Source organism: Mercenaria mercenaria, chromosome 12 (genome assembly GCF_021730395.1).
Source record: "Mercenaria mercenaria strain notata chromosome 12, MADL_Memer_1, whole genome shotgun sequence".
In the NCBI taxonomy this organism is placed as follows: domain Eukaryota; kingdom Metazoa; phylum Mollusca; class Bivalvia; order Venerida; family Veneridae; genus Mercenaria; species Mercenaria mercenaria.
The window spans coordinates 10906600-10931691 of record NC_069372.1 but is presented as its reverse complement, the minus strand read 5'-3'; the positions used below and the strand labels follow the sequence as shown (position 1 = coordinate 10931691).

Here is a 25092-nt window from a genome sequence, read left to right as displayed (position 1 = left end):
TTGCCTTAGTTGCTTGCTGCACTACGAGTTTCCTAGCTTTAAGAAAAGAACCATTACTGGAGAATGTTACCCCTAGATAGTGGTAAGTGTCAGAAATCTCAATAGTTTCATAACCTAAGTAGAAACTGAAATTTCTCAATTGTCGAGCACCAAATATAACAATTTTAGTCTTGTTTAAATTTACCTTTAAATGCCAATTAGTGCAGTAATTGTTGAAACTGTTCAAGCAGTTTTGAAGGTCAGATGATGAGTTCGAGATTAAAATAGTATCATCTGCATAGAGTAGAACAAGAAGTTTAAGCCATAATGTTAGATCTTGGGAATCAAGTAGCTCTACTCCAACAGATCCACTATTCTGTAAGTAAGTTTGAAGGTCGTTTAAGTACATGGAAAATAATACAGGGGACAAATTTTCACCCTGTCTTACCCCAATGTCGGAAATGAACGAGTCTGAGAAAGATCCATTATATGAGATACTTGATTTTATATTTTTGTACATGTTATTAATAACTTCAAAAAACTTTCCATCTATAGAATTTTGTAACAATTTATGCGAGAGACTGACTCGCCATACCTTATCAAATGCTTGAGAAAAATCTACAAAAGCACAAAAAAGTTTTTGCTTTTTCTTTTTAAGTACATTGTATTTCAATTAGAGGATACAATGTAAATATATGGTTCGCACACGAGTAACCTTTCCTAAAACCGGCTTGATTTTCATGTAAAATATTATTGTCCTCAAGATATTTTGTTAACCTGTTGTTAATATTGATGTAAATAACTTTCCTAAACAGCTTAAAATTGTAATTGGGCGATAATTGTTTGGGTCATTTGTCTGACCTTTATTTTTAAAGATTGGGATTATTGTTCCTTCTAGCCATGCATTTGGAATGAAGCCTTTGTCTAGCACACAGTTAAACAGCTTAACATAGATAGATAACAGAATATCTTTCGTCCTCTTAATATATTAATTTCTAATATTGTCTGATGGACTTGATGCTTTACCATTACTCAGATGTTTAATACATTTCACTGTTTCTGCCTCAGTTATTTGGGAATTTAAGTAAATATTTGAGTTCTGCGAAGGCGTTATGTTTTCATTAAAATTATTTTGCTCAATCAACCAAGCTTTCAAGGACACCTGCCATAGTAATGTGTTAAGAGGCGGTAGGGTATAGCTTATCAAAAGCGCTGCCTTTCTAATTTAGTAAATCCATTAAACAGTTTTCCAGATTTATTGCATACAAAATATAAATAAGGACTTTCTTTTGTTTGTTAATTAATTATGAAGCAACAAAGAAAGAAAACAAGAGGGTCATGATGTCCCTGAATCGCTCACCTGAGTATAATGAATCACATGTTCAAATGGCAAACTGATTCTAAAATATTAGAAAGTAGATCAGTAGGTCACATTTATGGTCACTGAAAGACAGGTTAAAGATTGGTATGCAAAACTGTACATGTCATCCAAATTTCAAGGCTGGATCTTAAACTGGAGTGGTCACAAGCAAAAGTTTACGCATGGACACACGGACGACGTAGACCTACTGACCTAGTTTTTGACCGCAGTTGACCCAGTTTCGAACTTGACATAGATATCATCAAGATGAATATTCAGACCAACTTTCATACAGATCCCATGAAAAATATCGCCTCTAGAGAGGTCACAAGGTTTTTCTATTATTTGACCCACTGACCTAGTTTTTGATGGCACGTGACCTCGTTTTGAACTTTAACTAGATATCATCAAAGTGAACATTCTGACCAATTTTCATGAAGATCCATTGAAACGTATGGACTCTAGAGAGGTCACAAGGTTTTTCTATTTTTAGACCTACTGACCTGGTTTTTGATCGCACGCGACCCAGTTTCAAACGAAATCACTTCCGCATGACGTCACAACATGTTTTACTTACCTTTACGCCAAGCTCTTCAAGTAAAGCAAGAGTTTCGTCCCTTTATATGGCTATTTTTAGAGTAAAAATGTTCCGACAAAATACCGTATTTGTTCAAAATTTACTACGAGCGCACCTTAGTGCATGAAAATATCTAAAAATGTACAAAATCTGTGTTGATGACATGAAGCTAGATCATTGATCATGACTTTTAACGCAAAACTGATACATTTTTTCTTCAAAAAATGCAAGATTAATCCTTTATCTTTCAAATAATCTATATCATTGAGATGTATTTTTACTCTCATTTTCTTCGAAATTTGGGGGCTAAAACTGTGTCTAATCATACATGGTCCAAATTTGATAAAAGAAACATCAAACTGTTGTTAAATAATTATAAAACACAAAATAAAACTGTAAATATCATTTTTTCTAGGGCGCATCAAGTAAACAGATTTAATGAGGCAGAATTCTAACTCCAACATTGAAAAATTAAGGTCGAATCATGTGAGTCTGTTTTGTATTTTGCTCACTTCATTCAAAAATAACATTAGGGCAGAAGTAAAACCTACCTGCATTTCTTCCACAATATATAATCTAAAGAATGAAGGCAAAATAGAGAACCTTTACCGCGTGTAACCCAGTATTTTTAAAGATGTCTAACTCTACCCCTCCTGATTCAGAGGTCAATTCACTTTGAACAGCAAGAAATCGCTTATAAAATGAAAATTTTCCACTTTTGTACAATACATCCATAATAAGTCTTGAAAGAAGTAAAAACTTACTAGAAAAAAGGGAAAATATGGGAAAAAATATTTGGTAGGAATTGAATACTCTTCAAAAGAAAAAAGGTACTCTATTACGGGTCCAGTACCTTAAATCACTTTCCATTGCCTACAGCAACTGTTGAACTTCGATATTAAGGTATTGGACCTGTAATAGAGTACCTCCTTTTTGAAGAGTATTAAATTCCTACCATTACGGTGCCCCTAAAGTGACATGTTACACACTTTTTTTTCCAATTAGGTAATGTGACACTTTTTTATTTCGTTTAAACGAAATCGTTTAAACGAAATAACTTATTTCGTTTAAACGAAATAAGTTATTTCGTTTAAACGAAATCATTTCGTTTAAACGAAATAGTTATTTCGTTTAAACGAAATAGTTATTTCGTTTAAACGAAATAGTTATTTCGTTTAAACGAAATCATTTCGTTTAAACGAAATAATAATGTGACACTTTTCATTTCGTTTAAACGAAATAATAATGTGACACTTTTTTTATTTCGTTTAAACGAAATGATTTCGTTTAAACGAAATAAATGATTTCGTTTAAACGAAATAACTTATTTCGTTTAAACGAAATGATTATTTCGTTTAAACGAAATGATTATTTCGTTTAAACGAAATAACTATTTCGTTTAAACGAAATGATTTCGTTTAAACGAAATAAAAAAAGTGTCACATTACCTAATTGGAAAAAAAGTGTGTAACATGTCACTTTAGGGGCACCGTATACCATAAACCTACTTCGACGGTAATTTTCATTGGGGGGTGGGGGGGGGGGGGGGCGTAGGTTCAAGCCCTACTGGGACCAAATTTTTTTCTTCATATTTTCCTTTTTTCTAGTAAGTTTTTACTTCTTTCAAGACTTATTATGGATTTATTGTATAAAAGTGAAAAAATTTCATTTTATACACAATTTTTTGCTGTTCAAAGTGAATTTACCTCTGAATCAGGAGGGGTAGAGTTAGACATCTTTAAAAATATGGAGTTACATGCGGTAGGTTTTACTCCTGCCCCAAGGTTATTTTCGAATGAAGTGAGCAGAATTCAGAACATACCCATAGGATTCGACCTTAATTTTTCAATGTTGGAGTTAGAATTCTGTCTAATTAAATCTGTTTACTTGAAGCACCCTAGAAAAAAGGATATTTACAGTTTTATTTTGTGTTTTATAATTGTTTATCAATAGTTTGATGTTTCTTTTATCAAAATTAATGCTGTAATGAATTCTCTGCAAACGTTTCAGATAGTGGCCATCACATTGAAATTTGTCTCTACTCGAGCTTGAGGAAATACCATAAATTATACAAAATTTACAAAAAAACGGCATGGTAAAAGTTTAAAATTTGCAACACAGTTCGAAACATGGTCAACTTTAAGAATATACCAAGCAAATGCCATTTTTTAAACATTACTATTAGGGGTACAATACCTTAAGTAATATTGTATGTTATAGTTCCTTCTTTATGTTTTAACTAAAAATTTTAATTAGGCATTCACAAATCTCAGGGTCGGATACAGGATTTGGTGTAAGGGGGGTGGGGGGGGGGGGCACAATATTTATAGTAAAGCAACTAGGAGGGTCCGCGGGCATGCCCTCACCTCACAACCCCCGACCCACCTCACACACACACACGGGGAAATTTTGAAAACAATGGATCAATCTGGTGCATTCTTGGCGTTCTCAGGTACTTTATTTTGGTATTGAAAAAGGACAGTAAAAAGGTTCTATGATAAAATCAACCCAAATAACATCCTACTTATAGTCCATGTTTTAATCACTCGTCAGACTTATTATTGCATAAGTTTCTCGGAATGGAATTTCTAAGCCCGATTTCTGAGGATTTTTATGGGGAGGGGTTACTAAGGGCTATTAACGTAAAATGGTAAAGAGCTTTATAGGAGCTCATGCAAACTTTGTCGGATTTTTATTGTGCAAGCGTAGCAAGCGAGAAAAAATGCATTGTTTTCACCCAGACAAAAGACAAATTACCCATGCGGGCATAGCGTGCGAGAAAAAATACATATTTATATTTTCACCCAGAACAAAAGATGAATTACCTATGCAAGCGTAGCGAGCGACAAAAAATGCCCTTACCCCTGGATCCGCCCTGGAATCTGTGCTACGCATACAATTTATTCTTCCTTCGATTCTAATCGTTCAAAAGACAGAATTAACAGTCAAACATATTAGTGGTTCCTATAAAAACCATTCGGATTAACGAAATCATGCATACAACAAAAACACAGACAACTTATTTGGATAATCTCCCAATCGGCGTAATATTCAGTATATTTTTCAGTTGTTGTGTTCCTACATTTCAACTGTGTTTTATTTTATATACATTGTACACATTATCATGATTTGTCAACATTAACTATAGTACCGTTTGCAATTTAATCATGATAAGTTTCAAAAAGATAAGGCATTACAAATTGGTAAAAATGACGCTCCCAGAGTAGGATATCAACTCATGACTCATGCTTAAGACGAAAACAATAGTAGTAGGTAATTAATTTGAATAAGATAGAACTGAGGCAAACACATGCCTCTAAATCAGGAAGAATGGCAGAAACAAAGCATACATTTTTATTAGCGCTTTTCTCTCCGATAATAGGTTAACGAAAACTTGATTTTCTAAGAAAAGAATTTTGCGCTTATTTAAATGCAAAGTAAAATTTTAGGTTCGATATGTGGAAACAGGAATTAAAATTCGGGGAATCTTAATTCAAACTCCGCAATGATACACAGTCCCTGACTTTTGCATGAAAATCGTTATTTCTTGCTTGGGAAAATAGCAATCAATATTAAAAAAAAGACTTAAACAAAGTTTACAGCATTTCCAGTCATAGTTATTTTGTTTCCAAACTATTTACCCATATAAAGGTGTTGTTTTTATCCTTTTTTTAGAAAACCAGGTTTCAGTAAAACGTTGACTTTACATAGTTAATCTTTCAGAATTTGTGAGGGTCGTTTGTTCGAATCCCGCACTCGGAAAGTCTTTTTCCCAATTTTGTGACGATTTTTCCTTTATAATTTGAACATGATTTAATTGCAAACAAAACAATCTGGAGTTTCGATCACGAAAATGTATATAAAGTAAAACACTACAAAGGTAGGGGAATGAAAACTGAAGCAACAGCTGAATTTACCGCAAAGTTTATCAGTACTCTTTCAAAACAATGTACATGAAGAATCGGAATGCTCGTGTACAAATCATTCCGATCAAGGTAGATTAAAATGAAATCAGTCATAGGTATTTTAAATTCATGATATTGTTGTTTTAAATCAAAACGTTTATATCGTAAGTATTTTTATGATTATTATATATTTGTGTTTCCCTCAATGCTACTAATACCAGAAAATCATATGTATGCCACTGTCAAAACTAAAGATAAATGTACTTGCACCCATAATAAATACTACGTTAATGTGTCACCGAATAGGGAAATGTCTTATTTTGTGTTGGTCAGCTACATGAGAGAAGTATGAAATAAACATATATGTAACAACGAATAATATCGTTATGTATTTGAAAACTTTATATTCAATAAAATCCTTCTATGGCAATAGAATTTCTCTGTTTTCAAATTTCAATCAAACGATTAGTACATGTATAAAAAGTTGTGAATTCATACGATGCATTACATATTGTATTTTCTAATACCTTGGGAACTCATCTGTAGAATACTGTGATTGTTTCTATTTCACCAGCACTGTCGGTTCAATCATCAATAATTTTCGCTCTTTATTTCCCCAAAATACCACAAAAAATGCTACCGCAATAAACGTACGGTGTGATATATCACTGAATGAACAAAACTGATAAGCAGGTGAGTGAGGTCGTCCCCAACCCATCCATCAAACAAAATTTCTTAAAACGTTGTTTTGGTCAAATTAAGCTTCAACGGACCTGAAGTTGAAGAAATTATCATGTACATACTCATACTTATTGTTGAATGATAGGAACGATATATTTATAGAGCTTACAGTACAGGACTGTCTTACGCTTATTTTGAATATGTATAATTTTTAATTGATATAGATTAAGTGAAATAAGTGCAGTTTCTTCAAATACAGAGAACAGTCATTACGGGTAGAAACTAGAGGCTATTTTTATAGCAATTCCCGTATTGATGTTCTTTTCATAAATACACTGTCGATTTCTGCCGTTTCGCGTTTTCGCCCCGCGACCCCGCCAAGCGAAAACACGAGAATTAACAAGTTAAAATGGCGGGGGCGCGGGGCGAAAACTCGCTATTCAGCGGGGGCGCGGAGCGAAAACACGATAATTAGCGGGGTCGCGGGGCGAAAAGTCGACATTTAGTAACTCTGATGGCGTGGGCGCGTTGCGAAAACTCGACGTTTGAAGAGCGCTAATTATCGTGTTTTCGCCCCGCGCCCTCGCCAATTTAGTTACTAAATCTCGACTTTTCGCCCCGCGACTCCGACAATTAGCGAGTTTTCGTCCCGCGCCCCCGCCACTGTAATGATTAAATTTCGCCTTTCGCCCCGCGAGCTCGCTAATTAGCGGTTTGTCGCCCCGCGACCCCGCCATTTTATTTCTCTAATTTCGACCTTTCGCAGCACGACTTTTTGCATTTTCATTTTGTAAGTGTTACGCATTGCTATTATCTATGTGGCTGATTTGTGCCATTTCGACTTTTCGCACCGCGATCTCGCCGAGCGAAAACACGAGGATTAAGATGGTTAAATTGGCGGGGGTGCGGGGCGAAAGCTCGCTGTTTAGCGGGGTCGCGGGACGAAAAGTCGAGATTTAGTAACTGGAATGTCGAGGGCGCGGTGCGAAAAGACGAAGTTTAAGCAGCGCTAATTATCGTGTTTTCGCCCCGCGCCCCCGACATACCAGTTACTAAATCTCGCCCCGCGCCCCCGCTAAACAGCGGGTTTTCGCTCCGCGCCCCCGCCTGTTTAAGGTTTAAATCTACATTTCGCCTCGCGACCCCGCTAAATAACGAGTTTTCGTTTTCCGGTATGTGAATTAGCATATGTAGGGGTTTACAAGATTGTGTTTTCAATATGTCGGATGGATGTTACACATCTTTGAATGCCAGCAGTGCGGTCACGGAAAGTATCCTCTGTTTTAGTCATTCAAAGTAAATGCTTGTTATTGTTTTTTTTAAAATATAGTCGGTACTTGTTTATGTTTGTTTGCTTTTAAAGTTTAGTTGATTATGTGTATTAGATTCTATAGTCTGTTTCAAAAAGTTCGTAAAATGGATGACAGTGTTGACCGTATTACCAATAGGCCTGATACGGCACGATTTATTTATGGACCTTACAGTACAGGACTATCTTACGCTTATTTTGAATATGTATAATTTTTAATTGATACAGATTAAGTGAAATAAGTGCAGTTTCTTCAAATACAGAGAACAGTCATTACGGGTAGAAACTAGAGGCTATTTTTATAGCAATTCCCGTATTGATGTTCTTTTCATAAATACACTGTACATCAATTGGTGCATTTCGACAAAGACATACAGGAGCGTAGGAACAGGGGTGGGACATAGATGTGCCCCCTGCGTCAGTGATTATGAAAACATAGGTTGTGCCGCACCCACCTCCAAATGCTTCCTATGGGCCTGCAACGTAATAGAAGTACTTATATATTATTGTATAACTTTTGTAAACAAATTTTACATGTATATACGTTATTTGTAAACCTGCACTAGGTTTCTCCATTTCTTTTCTAAGTTTACAGCAATGTTTTCCTGAAATATAGCTGTTGTACAAGTATCTGATCAGAGTTTTTAGGAAGATGTTGTGCGGAAGTATACTTTCCCTATCAAAATGCTCCTTAACTTATTTGAAGGAGACGAGTTAATACGAGAATATTTTTTCGCCGGGTACACTTACAGCGAGATTATAACAATTTTGAATCGACGTCATGGCACTACGATCAGGTAAGGTACATATAAGATTCTTTCACTGGTGGTAGGTGCAGATGAGGATATTCGGCTGGAGGGTAACTGTTTTTGGCGGTAACGAGGCTCTTGCCGAGTTACGGCTTAAACAGTTACCCGAGAGCCGGATATTTCCATCTGCACCTACCTACAGTGATTGAATCTTTTTCTTGCAATGCTATATTCAATAAATAATAGTAAAAATAAACTCAAACAAATAATTTTTATAGCACTTTTTTCTTATACAATGTAGTAGCGTATTAACAAAGCGCGGGAACTTTACGTCAATAAACAGGAAGTACGTCATGACGTTACAAACACGAAAACAACGTAATAGTTCCGGTTTTGTTTTATCATCTAAAGATTTCTTTAACGTCTCCCAGTCCAATTTCGTCTAGAATATCGCCCATACTGATCTGAAAACACAAACAAGAAACTGACTATAGATCTTTAGTCTAGAACTTTCTTTGATATGTAGATCTAGGTCAACACAATGAAAAAATAGTCATGTAAATTGTTACAGTTACTTCAAAGCGTACGATACACTATACTGTACAGGATATTAAATCTTGAAGTTTGCTATATTTTCCTTATTTTCTCTAAAATAAATAAATAAATTACGTAGAATGCCTACCTTTCTAAAATCCACCTATGTCTATGTCCTGTCTATGCATCCCTCTCCCGTCATATCGATGTGTAATGATGACGTCATCAAGATGTTGTAAACCGCGGAGCAAAAACTCGCTATTTAGCGGGGGCACGGAGCGAAAACCCGCTGTTTAGCGGGGCACGGGGCGAGATTTAGTAACTGGTATGTCGGGGGCGCGGGGCGAAAACGCGATAATTAGCGCTGCTTAAACTTCGTCTTTTCGCACCGCGCCCTCGACATTCCAGTTACTAAATCTCGACTTTTCGTCCCGCGACCCCGCTAAACAGCGAGCTTTCGCCCCGCGCCCCCGGCATTTTAACCATCTTAATCCTCGTGTTTTCGCTCGGCGAGATCGCGGTGCGAAAAGTCGAAATGGCACAAATCAGCCACATAGATAATAGCAATGCATAACACTTACAAAACGAAAATGCAAAAAGTCGTGCTGCGAAAGGTCGAAATTAGAGAAATAAAATGGCGGGGTCGCGGGGCGACAAACCGCTAATTAGCGAGCTCGCGGGGAGAAAAGCGAAATTTAATCATTACAGTGGCGGGGGCGCGGGACGAAAACTCGCTAATTGTCGGAGTCGCGGGGCGAAAAGTCGAGATTTAGTAACTAAATTGGCGAGGGCGCGGGGCGAAAACACGATAATTAGCGCTCTTCAAACGTCGAGTTTTCGCACCGCGCCCGCGTCATGAGAGTTACTAAATGTCGACTTTTCGCCCCGCGACCCCGCTAATTATCGTGTTTTCGCTCCGCGCCCCCGCTAAATAACGAGTTTTCGCCCCGCGCCCCCGCCATTTTAACTTGTTAATTCTCGTGTTTTTGCTTGGCGGGGTCGCGGGGCGAAAACGCGAAATGGCAGAAATCAGCCACCATAGATAAATCATTGATCTCAGCAAGCTGAAACTTCCGTTTTTGTGTAACAACTTTGAGCAGCATGCCTCCAGATCATTCGACAAAAAAAAAATGAATATTTTTTTAGATATCTTGAAAAAAATGCTATATTTCTTAAGAAAGCTTTAAAACTTAATTACTGACAAACTTTATGTTACGGAAACACATGAGATTTGCTGTTTTTACTACTTTTTGGGATGAAAATCGAAAAGCGTTTGTCACGCTTTTACTCCAGGTAAACTGTCTCCATTATAAATATCTATATTAAGAAATCATTACTTACCACTTCAGCTATAGCGCTATTGGTTACGACGACGGGAAAATGTCTTTATTGCCGCGGCGGTCCGGGGTTCGATTCCCGACGCGGTCGTCTTTTATTTCTTGATTTGGAACTTTTAAAATATGTTAGAAACAAAAATTCATATTCTAATGTTCATAATATGACCAAACTTCAATTTGAAAGAAAGATTATTTTAGCCAAATCTGGAGGCATGCTGCTTTAAGGTATTTCCGCAAATTAAAATTAGAAATCCATGTGAAAAATCAGAACCCTCGAAACAGCTTTCGAAATGCAAGGACACAAAAAATATATGATAAAAATTGAAAAGATATATCTGTAGGTAAACTTGCGAGCATGGAAGCTACGTTGAACCCTATCTCCACAGTGCTTTGGAAGAAAATGAGTGAACATTTTTGGTGCAAAATTTCGGTATCGTATGCAACCTAAATTGTTATAAAACATTTATTTTCAAATCAAAGAAATACCAAAATAGTGCATACGAGCGTTACTTTTTCAAGAAATTGTCGTTAAACATTCTAATGCGCAAAACACGTGCACAGTTTTTCTAAAATATTTCGCCGCCATGTTTATTTCAAGGAATAAAATATATGATTGTTCTTTTACCTGAGATTCCTTACTGAAATATGTATGTCTCCTTATTCATGGTTAGAGATATCCATTTAGTATAGTTTTTCACTGTCCGATCTCCTTAATCTGTTACCGATCCTTCACATTTAAAGAATAAACGCAATGTGTAATGATAGTTTTTCGCTTTACACACCTCCCTTGGACAAGAAAGCCGTTTCACTTGAAAATTGTAAGCATCCGCTGACAAAATATTACTGAAAGATCGAAACTTTTCTAAAATAAAGTTGAATTTCAATCATTTTCAAAAACTGGAAATATTACACATTGTGTTGAATTTATAAATAAAACAAAAATCCCCAAAATAAACCATTTTAGATATTTTCCGGGAACTATACGTTTCAGCCGAACAACGCATTTCAAGATGACACAAAACTGATTTCTCTTCCTAAACAATGTCAAAGTTCACCTGAGGAACATTGCTGAAAAAGTAAAAGTGCTTAATTGTTTCAGTTTTACGTCCTGTAGAAAACAATCAACTTTCAACTTTAAATGCATAGATGTTCTATGATTATTCCAATATAAAAAACCGTCCGATCTTTTCCGTGAGAAATAAAACGAAGCAAATTTAACTATTTGTTTACACTTCAACCATGTGAAATTAAAGGCATGTATTATCACGAGACTCCCGTGCATTTTGAACCTCGTGGTGAATAAACTGAATTTACTTTAAATTATGGTGTCTCAGTTGAGCCAGTTATTTGTTATTTCAGAGAACATACATTAAAGAAGTGTTTATGAAATTATGCATGTGTACGAATATTTACTAGTCTACTTTATATTAACGACGATAGAAAACAAGTGTGCACTCGGCAAATAGCAAGTCTATCATTTTCAAGTGTATACTGAACACTGATCCCAATGTTCGTAATTTTCAGATAAAGAACTCGTTATCCTTGGTTTCGTAGACAGTCTTAGTACTGGACCGCTGTTTCTGCTGTCAACACCGCAGTAATGTAAAGTCAATGTCCATTTCTATGCCGGAATTTCAATGCACATTTATTATCAGTTTAAATCTATGAAAATGTGAAAAAATATCATTGTTTAACGAAGAACCAAGATGCAGAAAAGTTACTTTTAAGATATTGCTGATTTTAATCATTAGGTTTTCGCGTGAGAAGTTCAACTGATTGCATTTTGTAAAATGTTTCGTAGTTATCTACAACTGTATACAATTTGTATTACCTCCTAACATATTTGGCCGACATTTTTTCTGCGATTTATTCTCACTGTGTTTTCAAAAACATGCTGCATTATTCTCATATTGTTTAAAAAGTCGATAGATCAAAATTGGTTAGTTTACGACGCATGAAACATCTAATAAGGACTCACTATACACATCGAACTTGTCCCGGACCAGTATGCGGAAATATTGTGGCCTAATGTTTCAAGATTGTCTAAAAATATTTGCATATATCGTGATAAAGCAAATATTTCGATTGTTTTTATAATTTATAAATATACAATCACGTATGAGTGAGAAAGTTACGTTAAGTAATTTCGGTAGTTACCGCAGGAAGTGCCGAAAATTCAATTTCCACCAAATTTTCCGTGAGATAAGCAGCGCGTAAGTACATAAATTCCACTGTAATAAATTAAACCTTTCTTATACTTGACAATCCTTGAAAAGAATTTCGGATCGTTGCCAAATCTTGTTCACATTAAGTCTGAGACTTGTCTTACAATTTTAGGCAGTTTGGTACACCATACGTATAAAAATCATTGTCCGCACATTGCACTACTTTTATGTATGCTGAAAATAGCAATATGTACAGATTTATTTTAGTTTTAATACATGAGGTGGTCAGGTTTGAAAACAGATTTTGTAATAAGTTTAGTTCTATTCAGTAAGACAATTCTCCTATGCACTAATTGAAACTTTGAACTAACTTTTGCCATTCATGAATTTTTAATAAAGTATTTTGAAAGGATTTATAAATCTAACCAAAAATTTGGAAAAATACAGGTAAAATATCTTCTTTATTTATTTCCAAATTTTAGTTTTACTTTTTATACAGCTACTTTTAGTTCAGGTCTTGAAAACTGAGCTGTTTTTGTATTCTGGAACAGCTGCATTTGAAAGCTTTTGTTCACTATATTTTCACACTTCAAATGAAGGTCACACTAAATTCAAGATGGCGGAAGTACCTTCATAACTTTTATAATGCTAAAAGCGACAGTTTATAAAGATAAGACGCTTATTAAAATATAGCAAATTCATGATTTAAGTTTTAAAATAGTGTGCTTCAGGTTGCAGAATCTGGGGACAATTTTTCTGCAGGATATATCTGTCCGTTATGTGAACATCAAATTTTATTATTTTTTTTGCATGAGAATTGTTTTACTGTGATTCCCATGTGTTTAGTTGATGTCTCACGGTTTTTATATTTTTTGCCAAATGATCCTAAACCCGTGCAGCCGCAGCATTATCATTTTATTTGAACCGCCGTAAACTACAATTATTTCGGACATGTATAACACACTTTATAGCCTATGCTTTGCTGAAACAATTTTGTATCATGAATTTCCAACGCTAAACAAAAAACGCGCAAAAATAGCATGAAATTCCCGTGTTAAGGTAAATGCACGAGTTAGCTATGATCTAGGCTTTAGAATATCCAAGTGTTTAAACAGTTTTAAGAATGTACTGGAGTCAGATCCTTGTGTCATTTTCTTGGATGTGTAGTAGATAAAATCAATCAGATAATGTACTAATGTTGTGATAAATGTGGTCTCTAAATTTGACAAATACTTAATAAAATAAAACTGTATTAAACTATCTCGGCTTTTTAATATTTACTACTCTTAAACATACGTAGATAATTGCATAACAAGTTGACAGCTGATTATACATGTATAAACATCCGTAGGAGGCAATGACATAAAATTGCTGTTTCAAATGCAGCACAGGAATTTGAGAGGTATTAGTATCTTTTTTTTCTTACTTTTGGGAGACCAAAATAATAACCAAAAACGTCATGGACGAATGTAACCCTGAAACTGGCAGTGTCATTGGTCGAGGTAACTATCAAATATTTCTGTGTTTCTTAAATGAAGAGCATTGTTTTTTGCACGCTTAAAAGTATAAAACGCTGACTGTAACATACTTTGTATTTTATAACATAATTGTAATGCAGTGGTGTCATCTGTTAACATATTGCACGAACTGTGTTAACAGCTTGAAGAATTTCATTGTAGATCTAATAACGACAGATATTTCCAGAAAGAGGCAATTCATATTAGTAGGTGAAGCTGAAAGTTTGTAATCTGTATACATTGATAGATAAAAAATAAACTGTATATTTTGAGTAATGCCCCTGAATATTATAATACTCACAATTAAATATTTCAATTATCTAATCATTTTATTAACAAAGCAATAAAAGCGAAATGGTGAAACAATTAAATAAGCCGGACAAGGTATTTTGAAACATATAGATATATAACATCATCTTGTGAAATGCGAGAATACCTTAAGTTGGTAACTAATTAATAATCAACTTTTTTTTTTATTTCACCAGTAAGCTTAAAATGTCGAAAACATAGTTAAATCAGTGATAATAATTTAAACCTTGGTGTGGATGTACTACGAGTTGTATACAGGTTAAACGGGGAACTGCGGAAAATGGCGAAGGATACACATTTTGATAAAATTCTCTGTGTGTGAGATATGTGTATGACTAGAACCTACCTACTGGGGAATAAATTTCTATCGCTCAGAATAGGCTCAAATTTCGAGAGATGACTAATTTCAAGGTAAGGATTAACATGGTATTGTTAGATTAAACTGGAGAATTTCCCGGTTCGTGGCCTATCCCCGGTACGTTGGTGTGTATTCATACGAAATTACCTAGTTGGCAGCGTTTACAAACACACAGACGCACGCTCACGCGCACGTACACAAACACACACATACACACACGCAGACACACACATACACGGACAGCATGACTAATATTGTACATAAAGAAGAATGTTTTATGTAGGTATTATTATGTACGTAACTATAATGGATTATCGGTAATATTATTGTGTGCCGCACTTAACAGTACCATGTAGAGACCGTACCATAGCTCTTCGCATTCTTCGATTTTTCAGAAAAAGTGGTTTTTACATGAGCACCGGTTACGATTAAAAATTTTCACAATATTAATAAGTTTAAGGCTGTTTTACATTGTATCATATGCTTTACCTGTCACTGGGTAAGATTCTATAATGATACTTCATCTCATTATACTGTATAAGAAAGTATGAAGCTGTTTTACATTGTATAATGTGCTTTATGGTAGACTGACTACTTTTAGCATTGTATTTCATGCCTTTCATGAACATTGTAAAAGTTGATGCCCATATGGGCCAAACATAAGAAAATAAACTTGAAACTTGAAACTTGTAAACAACGGACTCGGTCTGTAAATTATTTGAATGAATGAATGGTCGTCGATCTTAGTCATAATATTGATTGACAGTGAATGCTAATAACTCCTTGTGTTGCAGAAAGGTATTTAGTTTGTAACTGTAATTTCCTATCAATTGATATTCCCTCGAAACTGGTAAAGTAATTGCTTATATTTGGACAAAGCCCACTGTCTTTGCCATTCGCCAGCTGCTAAAAAGGCAAATATATAAGATTGAGAGTAAGTTATATTTCACTGGTACTACCAGTTAGTAAGTTCATACTCTAAAAACACGTCAGAGAAATTTGGGTAGTTTTGACCGATTAAAACGTTTATAGCATTAGATTATATTTTTTCTTTACACGAAAATTGCCGTTAGGTAGAAAAGCGAATACGCCGATAATCCGGAGTACGCCGATTATGTGTTATTGTCACAAAACTGTTCCAGTTCACGAAATGTAATCGGTGCACTTAAACTGCCTAGCTATAGCTACTGCTGTTATAGGGAAGTGGTAGAGTGTCTGCCTCAGATGTGAGAGGTCCTGGGTTCCAGTCCCAGTTACAGCTTAACAATTTTCATTCTGCTACAGCATCTTTTTGCTGTTAAAGGACTGTTCCAGTTGTTTTACATTTTTAGCATACAGTATCATGGATCATTATTTAGAATTCCAGATCACAGTTGAATGTTAATGCACCCAAGAAGAAAATATTCGCTATATTATGTCCCTTTGATGTTTCTGCTCTCCAGGTTCAAGAAGAGTTACATTTCCTTGATCACAAAATTTTCTTTTACATGAAAATATTAAATGCTCATAACTCTACGTTTTTGCTTAAAATATTGTCAATATATCTATTTTTGAGAAATATATGGACATTTGTCTTCATTTCAAAGCTTTTTAACTTCATACCTATGATTCGAAAAACTTAGGTACTATCTCTATACCATGTGCATCAAAAGTAATTGATATTATCAAAGCGAAGAGATCGGTGCATTGCAATGTTCAATGGTAGATATGTGAATTTCAATATAGAAAGTCACACCCTATAAACGACTATATTCCCCCTCTTCCTGTTGCGAGTGATCAAAACAATAAACAGACAGCTAAAAGTTGAAAAAACACCATTTTAAAGTGACTGATATGCTTTGATGGTAAGTATATTTAAATTTAATTGGAAGCTGGACATGATTTGTTTTTTATGTATATAATCTGTTAGTCTGATTACAGGTAAAATTATAGCAAAAGAACTCGACTGATCACTGATTTTGTCCATAAATTGTGCATTGTCGGCGTCAAAAGTACATATTTTCTTGCTTAAAGAATGATCTACATGTAAATCCCACTATTCCATGGATAAAGAAACAATTATACTAGTTTGGTAAAATCAAATAAAATCATTGCTAAAATCTTCAATTTGTTTATAACCGCCAACGAAAGAAGATTCGGTGTGAATTCCTGACTGTATGCATGTTTGCTTGAGTACTGTACAAATGTTTGCGACTTTCGTAAAAGAGACTGTATGCCTGTTTGCAACTGACTTATTTATAAAATATCGGCTGGTGGTATATAAAAGTCACCATGCGGTCTGTCTGTCCGGTCTGTTTGTATGTGTGTCTTCATAAATTTGATCGTGCAATTACTTGAATAACTGTATTACTATTACACCTACCTCTTTCAAACTTTACATACAAACATCGGCAATATGTAGTTAATTCCCGTCTTATTGTTTTCCTTTTCTCTTTAATGTGACACTTAAAGGTAAAACAGGGTCTATTTTTCGTGTCCGTGCCATAACTTCTTTATGCATAAAGGGATTCTGAAATAACTTGGCACAAATGTTCACCATCATGAAACGATGTGTCGCGCACAAGACTATACTTTCTAGATTTTCAACCTATTGAAACCGATATATCATCGCAAACTACTTATATAAGCTGTCAAAATATGAACGGTAAATTGGGTGATTTGTAGTGAAACGGCGCCAGATTGAATCCACTAACACTTTCTGGATCGCTTTCTTGACAGCGTCGCACAGTAAACACTTCTAGTTTAGTTTTATCTTTGCCATAAACACACGAAATTTAACATGAAATTTGTCTTATTTTACTGAAAATACATTCTGCGAATGAAATAAGCCTCTTGTTTAGAAACTAATTTTACACCCCTCTGGCGAGTCCAGTCCCCCTAGTGACCTTGACCTTGAAGAAATTAGTAATGTTTAGCTTATCTGATTTTTGCGTTGCCTGGTTAAGTTTTATGTTTAGGTAAACTTTTCTCCTAAACTATCAAAGCTATTACTTTGAAACTTGCAACACTTGTTCACCATCAATATCTGACCCTGTACAGCAAGAAACATAACTCCATCCTGCTTTTTGCAAGAATTATGGCCCCTTTTGGACTTAGAAAATATCAGATTTCTTGGTTAAGTTTTATGTTTAGGTAAACTTTTCTCCTAAACTATCAAAGCTATTACTTTGAAACTTGCAACACTTGTTCACCATCATAAGCTGACCCTGTACATCAAGAAACATAACTCCATCCTGCTTTTTGTCAAGAATTATTGCCCCTTTTTGACTTACAAAATCAGATTTCTTGGTTAAATTTTATGTTTAGGGCAGCTTTTCTCATAAACTATCAAAGCTATTGCTTTAAAACTTGCAACACTTGTTCACCATCATAAGCTGACCATGTACAGCAAGAAACATAACTCTGTCCTGCTTTTTGCAAGAATTATGGCCCCTTTTAGACTTAGAAAATATCAGATTTATTGGTTAAGTTTTATGTTTAGGTAAATTGTTCTCCTAAACTATCAAAGCTATTGCTTTGAAACTTGCAACAGTTGTTCACCATCATAAGCTAACTCTGTACACCAAGAAACATAACTCCATCCTGCTTTTTGGAAGAATTATGGCCCTTTTTGACTTAGAAAATCATGGGTAGGACAATTTTTCTATTATACAAAAAATCAGATGAGCGTCAGCACCTGCAAGGCAGTGCTCTTGTTAGAAATTTTTTGACGCCTTTGAAAATTCACAAATATGACAATTTCTCAAAACTCATTACATATATAGCTTTGAAACCTTGTAGGAAGGTTCAGAAACTCATTTTAGAACCCCATGGTGAGTCCTGGCCCCCCAAGTGACCTTGAAAATATTAGCATTTTTTATGCCTGTGAAAATTCACGAAAATGGCAGTTTCTCAAAACCGTTACATATATTGCTTTAAAGCCTTAAGGAGGGTTCAAATTTCATTTTGCACCCCGTGGTGAGTCCTGGTCCCCTAGTGACCTTGACCTTGAAGGCATCAGCTTTGAAAATTCATAAATATGACGTTTTTCAAAAAGAATTGTTACAGATATAGCTTTGAAACATTGGAAGATAGTTTTAAAACTCAAAACTCGTTTTTCACCTACCGTCGTTTATATGACTGAAAAATTGTTGAAAAAGACGTTAAACCCGAACACACACACATATTTTTCACCTATTCATGAGTCAAAGCTCATTAGCTCAGTTAGTAGAGTATAGGTTTCCATTTGGGAGGTCCGGAGTTTGAATCTGGAAGCAGATGGTTTCTTTTTTTTTCTTCCGTTTTTCCTATACCTTGTACAACACTTTCAGCATTCTTGAATTTCAGGGAAACTTTAAAGTAGATGCATAAAATCTTCCATACACAAACTGAAACACTAGAATTTGTTTTTTCGGGTACATTTCTAGTACAGTCATTCAAGAATATATGAACGGTTTAAAATTCGAAGTATAGATGGTTTCAGTGAAGCAAACAATACAGAATATGTTGATAAGTGTAAACAAGTGATTGATAATATTTTGTGAAAAATATGCCATGTATGAACTTTTGAAAAATGGCTTTATACCAGTCATAGCAAAAGAGTTTCAAGATTTGTCTTGACATTTGGTTAAATGACCCAGGATAACCCGTCTGACCGCATGGAAACTTGTCTAACAGAAAACATTTCATAAAGGGATGTTTTGGCGAAGTAGTGAAAAAGAACAGGTGCATAAGAAAACTGCATTGTCAAAAATGTTTCCGTGGTATTAAAAATGGACCCGCTCTATACTGTATCAGATATATACGGTCCGACGCCCTGACCCTCCAAGTCAGAGTCCAGACCTAGCTTTTTTTTGTCGGACAGGTCCGACTGTCAGACAGGATTTTGCCATGACAGTTATACTTATTATAGATTGACATTACTTCTGCTCTGCAGACTGCACTAAGCAGGAATTAGTAAAAGCTATTAGTTATAATCCACATAACATAACTGTAAGATTTCTGTTAGTACATTTGTATATATGTTAATTAAATTTGTACATTTTGTAGACAGTAACTGTCAATGAGCAGATACATGTGTTTTGAATGTGACTTCTATCGATAAATTGTGCATAGATCAGATTGCAGTAATCAATATTTGACAAGAGCAGACAATGTAATGTAATGAGGTCTTTCTTGTGGTACTGTTTTTAAAAGAAACAACTTGGAAAAACCCTTCTGGTTGGAAAATATCTTTTGCAGTTGTTGCTTCTTTGTATGCCTGGAAATCTTTTGATGAAAATTGTTTTAGGAGTGCAAAAATGGAGATACGGCAAGGGAATGACAATTAGAATGTTGTGAAAACCGACAACAAAAGAGTTGAAGTTAGGGAAATTAACTGGTATGCCTACATTCTGAATTATGAGTTCCAGACACCTGTAATAATAACAGCACAATAAGTACAAAGGTTACTAGTATGTAGGACTGATGCAGGGCATGTTTTTGCAGTCAATTATTGTATTAGATAGAATCCTGATGTTTCTGACATACCAGAGATTGAACGTGCTTTTGGCGCATTTGTTAAATGAATAGTGATGCAATATATATTATATAATATTATACCACATTTATATCACTCTTTTAATGCACATGTACACATTTAAAAGTGCTTTACAGAATAAACTGCAAACAATACAAACAAATACTCATTCAACACAAACAAAAAAATGCATTTTACATTAACAAAATTCATGAATGTAAAACATGTATATAATTAACATATATACATATTATTTAGAAATATTTAGTGACACTAGGATAAAAAACTGTTCTACGCTGTGTTATGAAAAGAAAAAAATGTATTGGTCAGTTAACGAAATGTTGTACAAAGAGGTGGGTTTTTAGCAGGCTTTTGAAAGCGTGTGAGCTTCCCACATCTTGATTGGAAGGGTGTCAAAGCTTGGGAGTAGTGAACGAAAAGCTGCGATTGCCATACATCACGGTTTTAGTTTTTAGCTCGACTATTCGAAGAATATCCTACTCGCCCCGGCTTCGGCGTGAGCGTGAGCGTTAGCGTGAGCGTCACACAAATGTTAAAGTTTGTGTACCACCCCAAATATTTTCAAAGTCCATTGAGATATTGCTTTCATATTTTGCATACTTGTTTACCATCATGACCCCAGTCTGTAAAAAGGAGGAGGTAACTCTATCAAGAATTTTGACTGAATTATGGCCCCTTTTCGACTTAGAATAAATGTTAGTTTGCTTACCAACCCAAATATTTTCAAAGTCCATTGAGATATTGCTTTCATATGTTGCATACTTGTTTACCATCATGACCCCAGTCTGTGAAAAGAAGGAGGCAACTCTATCAAGCATTTTGACTGAATTATGGCCCCTTTTCGACTTAGAATAAATGTTAAAATTTGCGTACCACCCCAAATATTTTCAAAGTCCATTGAGATATTGCTTTCATATTTTGCATACTTGTTTACCATCATGACCCCAGTCTGTAAAAAGGAGGAGGCAACTCTATCAAGCATTTTGACTAAATTATGGCCCCTTTTCGACTTAGAATAAATGTTAAAGTTTGCGTACCACCCCAAATATTTTCAAAGTCCATTGAGATATTGCTTTCATATTTTGCATACCTATTTACCATCATGACTCCAGTCTGTAAAAAGGAGGAGGCAACTCTGTCAAGCCATTTTGACTGAATTATGGCCCCTTTTCGACTTAGAATATGCTTATTGTAATGTTAAAGTTTTACTGATTGCTTATATTATACTATCAAGCACTGAGGATAGTCGAGCGCGCTGTCCACTGACAGCTCTTGTTGGCATAACCAGTGACAGCGTGTCCTGTGATCTTAGGTTTCTGACCGGTTTATGCACTTCTATCATATCCCTTATATAGTATATATGTATATAATATGAAAACACACCTACTGAGACATTTCAGGACAAAAAAATAAATCCAGCACCCATTTACTATATTAGATTTTATTTGTTAAAGGAAGGGTTTTTTTTTACTCGGCAATGGGGTGTCCTCTGTCAGCAGTGTAAAATGACCAGCTCTTTTATACAAAATGGCTGCTTTGTAAGCGTTGACAGTTAAGGCAAGTAGCATCCTGTAGGCAGACTGCTCTGTGAGGCAGTCATTTGCAAAATAATAGTGGTAGTTACATTTTTTATCTGTTAGTTTGAATAAATGCTAAGTGGCCAATATAAGCATATTTAATGAAGCCAAGAATTTGGCTAAGTTACTTGGCAGTTTGACATAGAAATGATTAACTTTTCATGATTAAAATTAACAGTAAGGAGAGCCACAGGCTTTTTGCCAGTCTGAATTTATTCTAAAGTTAAGCTGATTTAATCAGAACATGACTGACTATTTGCTATTATTTCTGAATGGACATTTGAGCTTGTCAGATTATTTCAGAAGATATGACAGAGTAAATCTGAATTTTCACATTTTTAAGACAGTTTTCAGCAAGTCTTAATTTGTACTGAATTGTGCCAGACATATCTCTGAATATTTCTGAATCAATATCTCAGCTTTCCTGAATGTTCCAGCAAGTATGGCTGAATAGTTGTGCCCCCCCACCCCATATAGATTTGGTCTTGTCCGTGCGTGCGTGCGTGCGTCCGTCCGAGCACACGATTGGTACCTTAGGTGGTAGGAGGTGTGGCCTAGGACAAAAGAAATCCTTCCTTTGTATTCATTCCATAACCACTTAATTCTTTTGTTCCTTAAGTGGTCATTCTATTGTTTTCAAACAATGGAATGACCACCTAATACATGAATAGTATGGGCAGACGTCCGTCCGTCCGTCCGAAGTTCGTGACGCGCCTTGCTCGAAAAGTATTTGATATAAATTGATGAGTCTTTATCATGATACGAACTTGGGCACCTATTTTTCGTCTGGCTCCGCCCCCCCCCCCCATTTTCAGAGTTATGGCCCCTGAAATAGTCAAAAATGCACATTTTCACCTTGTGACACGCCTAGCTCAAAATGTATCTGATATACAGTCTAACCTGTCTTAAGCAGCCAGCCAGGGGAAGCAGACAATTTGGCCGCTTAAGCCAGATGACAGCTGATCGGAGGTGCAGCCAGTATATGTATTTTTCGGACGTATGACCAATTTAGCCGTGAGGCCCATTTTTCTTTCGGTTTTCTATTAGTATTTTACCAGGATACATTGACGTGCATTTGCCTTCGCATAACGAATGGTCTTCTTAGCAATCTAAAACTCCCGAGTGTTTTTTTCTACAACAATAATTGTTACAGACAATTTTCCAACTTCAAAACAAGTTTGTTTACAACTTTCGCCATTTTGGTAAGGGAAGCTACTCTCCGCGCTTACTGTCTACGCTAAAAACTATGATTACCGTTACGTTGCTTAAAAGATCGAGTGTTTTTTTATTTTTCTTTCAAGCAAATGAATTTTGTATAAATTTAATAGTATTTTGATGTTAGAAATATAAAAAAAAATCACAAATATTATCCTACTAATTAGATATCGAGTATTTTCTTTACTGTGAACAACAAAATTGACACGAGGTGTCACGCTAATTGCCGATAGTTACTGGCCATTTAATCGTAATAAAAGGGGATCACACCTTTGGTTATCAGTTTAATTAAGTAGCTCATGTCATTTCGTCTTTCTTGTGATGAAGTCACGCGAAACTTAGCAGTCACACGTTTCTAAAAAATCGGGTATCTTCGGCGATAATTGCCTAAATATGATTGGTTTATGGAAGAAACGTGGCCGCTGAAAGGGGTCAAATTTGGCGGTCGGGAGGCAATTTCGGTGGCCGCTGGCCGCAGACGGGAGGTAGCCACAAAATAAAGTGATGAAATAGAGGAAAATCCGTTATTACAGAATTATGGCCCTTGAAATAGCCAAAATAGTGGATTTTTTGTTTGTGATGCTCATAGCTCTAAAAGTATATGGCTAGAATAATGAATCCTTTTCATAAAATGTTTGTTGAGGCTATACCCGATTAAGACTGCAAACATTTGAATTATTGACCCTTATTTGTGACAAATGTACCAGTGGGGGGCACACCCTGTGTCCTACAGACACATTCTAGTTCTTAATTGTTTCTGAATATTTCAGCAAATATAGCTGAAAAAAAATTTCTTGAATGAGCATGAAATCATTTGTCGAATCCTCACATTACATTAACTTGAATGTTAAGTTTCAAATATGTTCTTTTTTTATTCCAGGCAACTTCCTCTGGAAAACATGAGAATCAAGTGTAGGATGCAGTAAAACACACAAACAGGTAAATGTTTTAGTTCTGCAGCTCTGCTGAAGATGACACTATGTTTGACAAAACACTTCATAAAAATGAGTAAAGTGATAAACTTGAGACTCAAGTATGATAGTATTAAATCCGAGAAACTTAATATTTGTGCCAGTCCAAATGTACCCATTGCAGTTTACTGTTGTGCTTAGTGTGGAGATAACCAGAAAATGTCAGATTTTAAACACAAGCTAGCCTGATATTTTCCATAATGAAAAAGTCTGTAATTAAGGAATCAAACTTACAACAGATATGTACAAGCTATTCAAAGTCAGTGACTAGCAGAAATTTAGACGGTTTTCTATCTTGAAGTAACAATTGTATATACTGTACAGTCATAATGTCTTCCCCCACTGCCACTGGGGGAGACATACTGTTTTTGCCCTGTCCGTCTATCCATACGTCCATCCGTCACACTTATTTCCGATCAATAACTGGAGAACCATTTGACCTAAAACCTTCAAACCTAATAGGATGGCAGGGCTTATGGAGACGACGACCCCTTTTGTTTTGGGATCACTCCATCAAAGGTCAAGGTCACAGGAGCCTGAACATGGAAAACCATTTCCGATCAATAACTTGAGAACCACTTGACCCAGAATGTTGAAACTTCATTTGATGATTGGACATGCAGAGCGGATGATTCCTATTGATTTTGGGTTCATTCTGTTAAAGGTCAAGGTCACAGGGGCCTGAACATGGAAAAACATTTCCGATCAATAATTTGAGAACCAGTTGACCCAGAATGTTAAAACTTTATAGGATGATTGGACATGCATAGTAGATAACCCCTTTTGATTTTTGATTCACTATTAAAGATCAAGGTCAAAGGGGCCAGAACATGGAAATCCTTTTCCAATCAGTAACTTGAGAACCATTTTACCTAGAACCTTTAAACTTCATAGAGTGATAGGACTTACAGAGTAGATGACCCCTATTGTTTTTTAAGGTCACTCCATTAAAGGTTAAGGCCACAGGGGCCTGAACATGGAAAACCATTTCTGATCAATAACTTGAGAACCACTTGACCCAGAATGTTGAA

The 25092-nt window shown here is 35.5% G+C and overlaps 1 protein-coding gene across 2 annotated transcripts in view; it reads left to right on the top strand.

Moving 5' to 3' along the window:
* LOC123534419 (phosphorylase b kinase gamma catalytic chain, skeletal muscle/heart isoform-like) overlaps positions 1-25092 on the top strand; it is a 98814-nt gene that overhangs the window by 5263 nt on the left and 68459 nt on the right. For both annotated transcript variants that reach the window (XM_045316661.2, XM_045316660.2), the window contains exon 2: positions 23971-24029. The gene's annotated coding sequence lies outside the window, so the exon portion shown is untranslated. The remainder of the gene's footprint in view (positions 1-23970; positions 24030-25092) is intronic.